The following is a 10,738-nucleotide window of genomic DNA, read 5'->3' as shown; positions in this document are numbered from 1 at the left end:
GAGGAACTGTTAGTAAACATCCGGTTCTTGCACGTTGGTTTGTTCAGATATTATAACCTTGATTTAATTTTAACAATTTCAAATCAATTATGCCGAAAGAAGAAGAGAAAAAGACAGAGCAAAAATTAAAACCCTGTTGTGCTTGTCCAGAAACGAAAAAAGCTCGTGATGAATGGTGAGAGTCTTCATTCATACATGTCATGATGATGAGGATAAAATATTTACGTAACATTTTTTTTTGTCAGATCATGGATATTTTTTTATACACTATATTTGTTATTTATTTCATATATATCATAATAATATATCATGATAATATAGAAATATGAAAATGAAATAATATACAACTTTGATTGTAATATGATGCAATTTTTTCACAGGCACTTGTCTCAGAATTTTTTTCCCCTATAGTATATCATGTATATACCTTATTATTAAATGATATGAGCAAATAAGCCCCAATACGGATAAATCAGCATGTGCAATACTAAAAACGTTCCACTGTCGATATAAATCAAGATTTAATATTGGTCTTCGAACAGGGCCAATACGGAAAAAAACAGGGCCAATACAGAAAAAAGCTGGAAAAAAGCTAGGGCTAATACAGGACGTTCACTTCCGGTTTTCAATTTTCTTACGCCATTACTTAACTCTGGAAGTATCGTTATGCATAAAAACATTGGTATAATATTTTTTAAATTAAAGTCATAAAATAAACAGGTTAAATGATGTGCAATGTTTTGTAATGTCTTAAAGTTTTGAAACGGAAAAAACAGGGCCAATACAGAAAAAAGCGGGAAAAAAAGCTGTATTGGCCCATGGGCTAATACAGGACGTTCACTTCCGGTTTTTAATTCTCTTATAATCATTTAATAAAAGTGTTATGAACTGGCTGTTTCTGTATTGGCACTGGTATAGATTCTCGGTCAGCTGTATTGGCCCTCGACCCTACAGGTCTCGAGGCCAATACAGCAAACCTTGAATCTATACCAGTGCCAATACAGAAACAGCCAGTTAATAACACTATAATATAACACAAGGCACTTAACTGAATTTTTTGAAAAATGACACCCAGTCCCGAATTCCCGTTATTTTTCGATTTCTCGGTTGTCAAACCTACACTTAATATGCCGTAAATCTAAATTGATTTATCTACACAATGGCATATGACACGACTATCATTATTGTCGGGATCATTAGTAGCAGGTCTCAGAAGTCGGTCAACAGGATTTTTTTTGCATTCGTCTCAAGCTTTGGCAACACCCAGTCCGCAGTGATTGAATTATTATAAAAATTATTAAAATAAAAACGGTCAGCTTCCCTCTGACTATAAATTATTATCTTTATTGTAAATTCTTTACAGATTATGTGAAACAAACCCAAATAAGTGTTTTTTGAGGTCTGTCGAATGTGTCAGGAGTTTCTAATTTTAGAAATCAAATTTTCCCATTAATTTTATTGACATCATTCAGACTCTTTCTGGACTTTACATAAGATATTGAGATAACTCCAAAAGGTTTGAAAAGCGAGAAATTTTGAAGTATCATGGAACTGAATGAAAAGATGTATTTAGCTAATAATGCTATTTGTTCATGGTATGTATATTTCTAATTTAACATTTTGATATCATTTTGAGTAAGGAAAACAAAACAAAAACATATGTCAATCATTATTTGAATGGTAAATTGACATTTTTAAAATCCAAAACTTGCAGAACCCCTTGTATTTCTGAAAATATTCATCAATAGTCAATTTTTGTAATAGTTTGTCATTTGAAAAATGACCATCTGCTATACCGGAGCAGGAATGGACAGTAATCCCACCTATATTCAAGGAAGCCACTCCCGTTGTTCCTGTGACTGCGACCGTTTTTCCCCCTTTTTTAGTTCTTGTTCTATAGTACAGACCAAATGGCTCTTCCCTGTTCCACTTTGCCCCAGAAGCAAAAGGTTATGACCATTGTTTACCTCATTCAATGCTATAAGCTGTTTGCCATTCATTTTGTTATGAAACACACGTGTACACAACGACACTAATTAATGTAGAGTTATAAATTGACCAAAATTTCCCACATTTATTTTTAGCCAGACGATTGACCAATGAGAAACCAGTATAAAATTATATGCGGACTGGGTGTTGCCAAAGCTTGAGACAAATACAAAAAAAATCCCGTTGACCGACTTCTGAGACCTGCTACTAATGATCCCGACAACAATGATAGTCGTGTCATATACCATTGTGTAGATAAATCAATTTAGATTTACGGCATATTAAGTTTAAGTAGGTTTGACAACCGAGAAATCGAAAAATTACGGGAATTCGGGACTGGGTGTCATTTTTCAAAAAATTTAGTTAAGTACGTATACCTTGTGTTATATTAAGGTATATAGGAAATTTTTTTTCTGAGACAAGTGCCTGTGAATTTTTTCAATGAAATTTTCTGTTTCCTATTTAATAAAGTGCTGATGATTAAATCACAGGCGCTTGGGTCTATGATACAGATTTTTTTTTTTTTTTTTTATTAAAATATTCAATTTTCTACATTTATAATACATATCTATCACTTCTGTGCATGTCTCACCTAGTTTCGAGTGATTTAAACGACCCAGAGAAAATACCCAATTTTACTATCCATACTAAGAAACAAAAAGGCAACTAACTCGACGCCATTTTTCTGCTATCTATAAATAAATAGATTGACCTACCTGGATTCCCCAACGATTTCTCTGGGAAAACGTGCCCTCCTTGCCGTCAGATCGCACACATCGTTGATATTTATCAAATTGGTATTGTTCGTAACATTTCTAGTCCATCTCCAGCATATCATAAAAAGATTTTAACTATTTTGACTAATTTCAAATTTACGAGCCCGGAAGTTGACTGTTTTTCCCGAACTTTTGTTAAAGGGAAGTAATATTTTCCCGGACTTTTTCGGAACATCTCTCCAAGTACGTATGAAAATAATAAAGTGATACGATGATTTCCGAATTTTTACCAAAAAGGCGCAACTTTCCAATTGCCTGAAAAGAATCTGTCATCATATTCAGTCTGAAATGATGACAATTCAACCAAAGAAAGTTACATAAAAACATTGATTCATGATAATTTATAAATATACAAATACTCACACAAAATTGACTTATGAGAGGAATTAAAAAAAATTAAGCCATTGACCTTTTTGATCTGATATTTTTATTTATTTGTTGGAAAAGGGGGGGGGGGGGGTGCAAGGAAATTTACTAATATTTTCTTTCCACGAAAATGTTATTGACTTTGTTTTAATTATTACAAAACATGGGTCATGTTAACTGAAGTAAAAAAAAAAGGGGGGGGGGGGGGGACAATATTTCCAAATCTTGCAGTTCCCCTTTCTAACATAAAATCAAAACTGTGTGATTTTTGAAAATTAAAAGATTATGACCACTAACAATCAAATTAGGGGCTTGATCTTGTTCGTTGTTCATCATATCTGTTTGTTTACATATAGTTTTAGTTCGGAAGTCATCGTATCACTTTGTTATTTTCATACGTACTTGGGGAGATGTTCCGAAAAAGTCCGGGAAAATATTACTTCCCTTTAACAAAAGTTCGGGAAAAACAGTCAACTTCCGGGCTCGTAAATTTGAAATTAGTCAAAATAGTTAAAATCTTTTTATGATATGCTGGAGATGGACTAGAAATGTTACGAACAATACCAATATGATAAATATCAACGATGTGTGCGATCTGACGGCAAGGAAGGCACGTTTTCCCAGAGAAATCGTTGGGGAATCCAGGTAGGTCAATCTATTTATTTATAGATAGCAGAAAAATGGCGTCGAGTTAGTTGCCTTTTTATACGACCGCAAATTTTGAAAAAATTTTCGTCGTATATTGCTATCACGTTGGCTTCGGCGTCGTCGTCGTCGTCGTCGTCGTCGTCGTCCGGCGTCCGAATACTTTTAGTTTTCGCACTCTAACTTTAGTAAAAGTGAATGGAAATCTATGAAATTTTAACACAAGGTTTATGACCACAAAAGGAAGGTTGGTATTGATTTTGGGAGTTTTGGTCCCAACATTTTAGGAATTAGGGGCCAAAAAGGGCCCAAATAAGCATTTTCTTGGTTTTCGCACTATAACTTTAGTTTAAGTTAATAGAAATCTATGAAATTTTGACACAAGGTTTATGACCACAAAAGAACGGTTGGGATTGATTTTGGGAGTTTTGGTCTCAACAGTTTAGGAATTAGGGGCCAAAAAAGGGCCCAAATAAGCATTATTCTTGGTTTTCGCACAATAACATTAGTTTAAGTAAATAGAAATCAATGAAATTTAAACACAATGTTAATGACTACAAAAGGAAGGTTGGTATTGATTTTGGGAGTTTAGGTCCCAACAGTTTAGGAATTAGGGGCCAAAAAGGGACCCAAATAAGCATTTTTCTTGGTTTTCGCACCATAACGTTAGTATAAGTAAATAGAAATCTATGAAATTTAAACACAAGGTTTATGACCATAAAAGAAAGGTTGGGTTTGATTTTGGGAGTTTTGGTCCAAACATAATAAGGGGCCCAAAGGGTCCAAAATTAAACTTTTGTTTGATTTCATCAAAATTGAATAATTGGGGTTCTTTGATATGCTGAATCTAACTGTCATGACTGTGTATGTAGATTCTTAACTTTTGGTCCCGTTTTCAAATTGGTCTACATTAAGGTCCAAAGGGTCCAAAATTAAACTTAGTTTGATTTTGACAAAAAATGAATCAGTTAGGTTCTTTGATATGCTGAATCTAAAAATGTACTTAGATTCTTGATTATTGGCCCAGTTTTCAAGTTGGTCCAAATCGGGGTCCAAAATTAAACTTTGTTTGATTTCATCAAAAATTGAATAAATGGGGTTCTTTGATATACCAAATCTAACTGTGTATGTAGATTCTTCATTTTTGGTCCTGTTTTCAAATTGGTCTACACTAAAGTCCAAAAGGTCCAAAATTAAACTTAGTCTGATTTTAACAAAAATTGAAATCTTGAAGTTCTTTGATATGCTGAATCCAAAAATGTACTTAGATTTTTTATTATGGGCCCAGTTTTCAAGTTGGTCCAAATCAGGATCTAAAATTATTATATTAAGTATTGTGCAATAGCAAGTCTTTTCAATTGCACAGTATTGCGCAATGGCAAGAAATATCTAATTGCACAATATTGTGAAATATCAAAAAAAAATTAATTAGAGTTATCTTTCTTTGTCCAGAATAGTAAGCAAGAAATATCTAATTGCAAAATATTGTGCAATAGCAAGATTTTTTTTTAATTGGAGTTATCTTTCTTTGTCCAGAATCAACTTAAATCTTTGCAGTGGCGGATGCAGGAATTTTCGAAAGGGGGGGTGCTAGCCCAGGGCAAAGGGGGGGTGCAAACATATGTCCCGATTCAAATGCATTGATCGGCCAAAATAAAGGGGGGGGTGCGGACCCCCGGAACCCCCCCTCTGGATCCGCCACTGCTTTGTTATATACAATATACAATGTATATTCACTTTTTACTACCAACTGATAAATTAAAATAATCTTTACCATTCAGTGATAACAAGCAGTTTTTTTACATCTTAATATTTTATGATGTATTTAAATGAGTAGTTATTGTTGCAAACTCCATTAGAAATTTTACTTGAGATTAGTTTTGGAATAAGGGAAAGGGGGATGTGATTAAAAAAATTGGGTTCAATTTTTCTCATTTGAAATTTCATAAATAAAAAAGAAAATTTCTTCAAACATTTTTTTGAGAGGATTAATATTCAACAGCATAGTGAATTGCTCTAAGAGAAACAAAAATTTTAAGTTCATTAGAACACATTCATTCTGTGTCAGAAACCTATGCTGTGTCAACTGTTTAATCACAATCCAAATTTAGAGCTGAATCCAGCTTGAATGTTGGGTCCATACTTGCCCCAACCGTTCAGGGTTCAACCTCTGCGGTCGTATAAAGCTACGCCCTGCGGAGCATCTGGTTGTTTCTTAGTATGGATAGTAAAATTGGGTATTTTCTCTGGGTCGTTTAAATCACTCGAAACTAGGTGAGACATGCACAGAAGTGAAAGATATGTATTATAAATGTAGAAAATTGATTATTTTAATAAAAAAAAAAAAAAAAAAAAATCTGTATCATAGACCCAAGCGCCTGTGGATTAAATATGTTCAATTAAAGCTATATAGGTCTGTAAATAGATAGTTAGAAAATTACTGTTCATTAATATGAGGCAGGCATTACCTGTAGGCTGTAAATGGGGACGAAGTCTGTATGAATTATTTTTTTGTAACTTACATTTATACATATGTTAACCGATTTTGGTTCTGTTGTTAGGGATTTTAGTTGTGACGTTATTTAAGTTATGACGTCATATGCAATGTAAACAAAGAAACGCTATCATCAGGTAACGTTTTTTCACATCAATGAATTATGAAAAATGAAATTGGTATTGCGTTCCATCCTATTTTATACTAGACTGATAAATATATATTTTACTCAAAGTTTCATACAAACGAGACTGGAAAAAGGAAGTATATTGTAGATTTCTGCGCAGATGGGGGAATTCAAAACATTACATAAAAAAAAATGAACAATTTTGAGTTCATTAGTACAATGAAAATTTCGGGAAAATTTTCCTGTTTTTTTTGTTTTTTTTTTATTGATTTTTCTACTGTTATTAGGGACTTCGTCCCCATATTAGACATGTTGAAGGTAATTACATTTAAGTTTTACATATTTTTAAAAGACATTGTAATAATGATAAATAAAATTTTGATTTAATTTTCTTTTCTTTTGTAAATTGTTTGATGAATTTTGCGGTAGGTTTGTTTGTTATTCTGTAAAACTGGTTTTCTGAATGCCATATATATTTCTTAAGGAAACGAACTCCTTTAAAATTAATTCTTATATTGTTTATTAACATGATTAATAAGTTAATAACAATAATTAGATTATTGATTTGGGGCTAAGTTTTTAATATAAATTGACTATGTGTATTTAGGGTTCTTTGAAAAGCTGAATCTAAACCCTTCTCTATTTTCATTATTAATAAGATAAAACCAAATTGAGGTGTAAAGGGTCCAAAATTAAACTTATTTAATTTCATAAAAAAAAGAATTCTTGAATGGCTCTTTGATATGCTGATTCTAACAATATAAACTTTCAGTGATTAAATCATATCTAATTTTAGAGAATTCAGTTATCACTGGTTGTTAATATTGTATTACTGATTATATTTTGAAAATAGAGTTAAATCACATCATATCTAATTTAAGAGAACTTTTTATTATACGACCGCAAAATTTGAAAAATTTTTCGTCGTATATTGCTATCACGTTGGCGTCGTCGTCGTCGTCGTCGTCGTCGTCGTCGTCCGGCGTCCGAATACTTTTAGTTTTCGCACTCTAACTTTAGTAAAAGTGAATGGAAATCTATGAAATTTTAACACAAGGTTTATGACCACAAAAGGAAGGTTGGTATTGATTTTGGGAGTTTTGGTCCCAACATTTTAGGAATTAGGGGCCAAAAAGGGCCCAAATAAGCATTTTCTTGGTTTTCGCACTATAACTTTAGTTTAAGTTAATAGAAATCTATGAAATTTTGACACAAGGTTTATGACCACAAAAGGAAGGTTGGGATTGATTTTGGGGGTTTTGGTTCCAACAGTTTAGGAATTAAGGGCCAAAAAAGGGCCCAAATAAGCATTATTCTTGGTTTTCGCACAATAACTTTAGTATAAGTAAATAGAAATCAATGAAATTTTAGCACAAGGTTTATGACCACAAAAGGAAGGTTGGGATTGATTTTTGGAGTTGAGGTCACAACAGTTTATGAATTAGGGGCCAAAAAGGGGCCCTATTAAGCATTATTTTTTGTTTTTGCACCATAACTTTAGTATAAGTAAATAGAAATCTATGAAATTTAAACACAAGGTTTATGACCATAAAAGGAAGGTTGGGTTTGATTTTGGGAGTTTTGGTCCTAACAGTTTAGGAATAAGGGGCCCAAAGGGTCCAAAATTGAACTTTGTGTGATTTCATCAAAAATTGAATAATTGGGGTTCTTTGATATGCCGAATCTAACTATGTATGTAGATTCTTAATTTTTGGTCCCGTTTTCAAATTGGTCTACATTAAGGTCCAAAGGGTCCAAAATTAAACTTAGTTTGATTTTAACAAAAATTGAATCCTTGGGGTTCTTTGATATGCTGAATTTAAAAATGTACTTAGATTTTTAATTATTGGCCTAGTTTTCAAGTTGGTCCAAATGGGGGTCCAAAATTAAACTTTGTTTGATTTCTTCAAAAATTGATTAAATGGGTTCTTTGATATGCCAAATCTAACTGTGTATGTAGATTCTTAATTTTTGGTCCAGTTTTCAAATTGGTCTACATTAAGGTCCAAAGGGTCCAAATTAAACTAAGTTTGATTTTAACAAAAATTAAATTCTTGGGCTTATTTGATATGCTTTATCTAAATATGTACTTTGATTTTTGATTATGGGCCCAGTTTTCAAGTTGGTCCAAATCAGGATTCCATATCAAGTATTGTGCAATAGCAAGAAATTTTCAATTGCACAGTATTGCACAATAGCAAGAAATATCTAATTGCACAATATTGTGCAATAGCAATTAATTTTCAATTGGAGTTATCTTTCTTTGTATAGAATAGTAGTTGATAATATATGTTGGAAATTTGCCAGACATGACTATGATGTCATTTTCTATTTTTATTTGCCAATAACTTTATGTAAATAACTTCATTGGAAATTTGCCAATATAAAATGTTGCTGATGAAGCTTTTTTTCCTTATCTTATCTAAAATGTTTTAGATAATGTATGTTGGAAATTTGCCAGACATGACTATGATGTCATTTTCTATTTTTATTTGCCAATAACTTTATGTAAATAACTTCATTGGAAATTTGCCAATATAAAATGTTGCTGATGAAGTTTTTTTTTATTGTTTTATACAATAAACAATGTATATTCACTTTTACTACCAACCAATCTTTACCATTCAGTGATAACAAGCACTTTATTTTACATTTTAATATTTTATGATGTATTTAAAAGAGTAGTTATTGTTGCAAACTCCATTAGAAATTTGAATTGATATCAGTTTTGGAAAAAGGGAAACAGGGATGTGAAAAAAAGGGGGGGGGGGGGTTAAATTTTTCTCATTTCAGATTTCATAAATAAAAAGAAAATTTCTTCAAACATTTTTTTGAGAGGATTAATATTCAACAGCATAGTGAATTGCTCAAAGGCAAAAAAAAACTTTTAAGTTCATTAGACCACATTCATTCTGTGTCAGAAACCTATGCTGTGTCAACTATTTAATTTTAGATTTAAATAAGAAGAAATCTTTAATTGATTTGTAAAATCTTGACATTTGTTTTGTGTAAAAAAAAACATGTAATGTCAAAAATTTGATCACAATCCAAATTCAGAGCTGTATCACGCTTGAATGTTTTGTCCATACTTGCCCCAACTGTTCAGGGTTCGACCTCTGCGGTCGTATAAAGCTGCGCCCTGTGGAGCACCTGGTTCAGTTTGAGTTATTTCCCTTTGAACAGAATATCATATAAATAAAATTAAACTGTGTTTCACTTATTTGTAGATCTTGTCTGTGTGATTAATTTTTATACGACCGCAAAAATTTTTGCGATTGTAAATTGGTATCACGTCATCATCGTTGTCGTTGTCTTCATCAGCGTCGTCCGAAGACAGATGGTTTACAGATAATAACTTTAGTATAAGTAAATAGAAATCAATAAAATTTTAATACAATGTTTATAACCACAAAAGGAAGGTTGGGATTGATTTTGGGGGTTATGGTCCCATCTGTTTAGGAATTATGGGCCCAAAGGGGCCCAAAACATACACTTGTCTAGTTTCAGTACAGTAAGTTGTGTATAAGTATTTCAAAAGACCACTTTGGAGTTCATCCGTCACCGGAAAAAACTCGTCAATTAGGCGTGCCTTTGTGACGTCATTTACCAGATAGAGGGGATCGCCTGTATCCTTGCACTATTACGTTCATCAAGCATCTTAGTGATCGTCATTGTGCAGGATAAACTAGAAATAATTTTTGTTTTGTAAGTACTTAATCACAATTCCCTAATGATAGCAGTGCTGATTGTCAATTATGAGAATTTAGTTTGCCGAATAAATTGTGCAATATAGTATTATAATTTTCAAACCACTCGCTCAACATTAGAACGGAAGTGACGATGCACCTAAACGCACAAATGATGTTCACTAAAACCAGAGTTTTTGACGGAAATGCATCGAACTCGAAAGTTGTCTATTACTCTGAAATTGTACCACAATGTTCATATCATTAACTTGAAGGTTGGGATTTATTTAAGCGTTATGGGGCAAACATAGGTATCTTGAGGGTTATTCACTTTTGTTGTGGAAGAAAATAACGTCTTGCTAGTTCAGATGCTTTATGATCGTAAGATGAAATATATATATACGTAACAATAACGTTACGTTACATTAACAATAGTGTGCGCGAAAGTACGGGAAACAAGTACATTACAAAACGTTCTAATGTCTCTTGGCCTATATTCACGACATTCTGGGGGCCTCAAAATGCATAAGAAATAAAATTATTTTAAAATGATAAATAATCAAAACTATTAAAGTTCTTTAAATTGATCACATTGAAAGTTTTTTTGTAATTTCACTTTACGTTAACTGTCCTTCACAAAATCCTATAACAGTTA

The sequence above is a fragment of the Mytilus edulis genome, chromosome 10 (assembly GCF_963676685.1).
Source record: "Mytilus edulis chromosome 10, xbMytEdul2.2, whole genome shotgun sequence".
NCBI classification, from domain to species: domain Eukaryota; kingdom Metazoa; phylum Mollusca; class Bivalvia; order Mytilida; family Mytilidae; genus Mytilus; species Mytilus edulis.
This window is presented reverse-complemented; position numbering follows the sequence as displayed.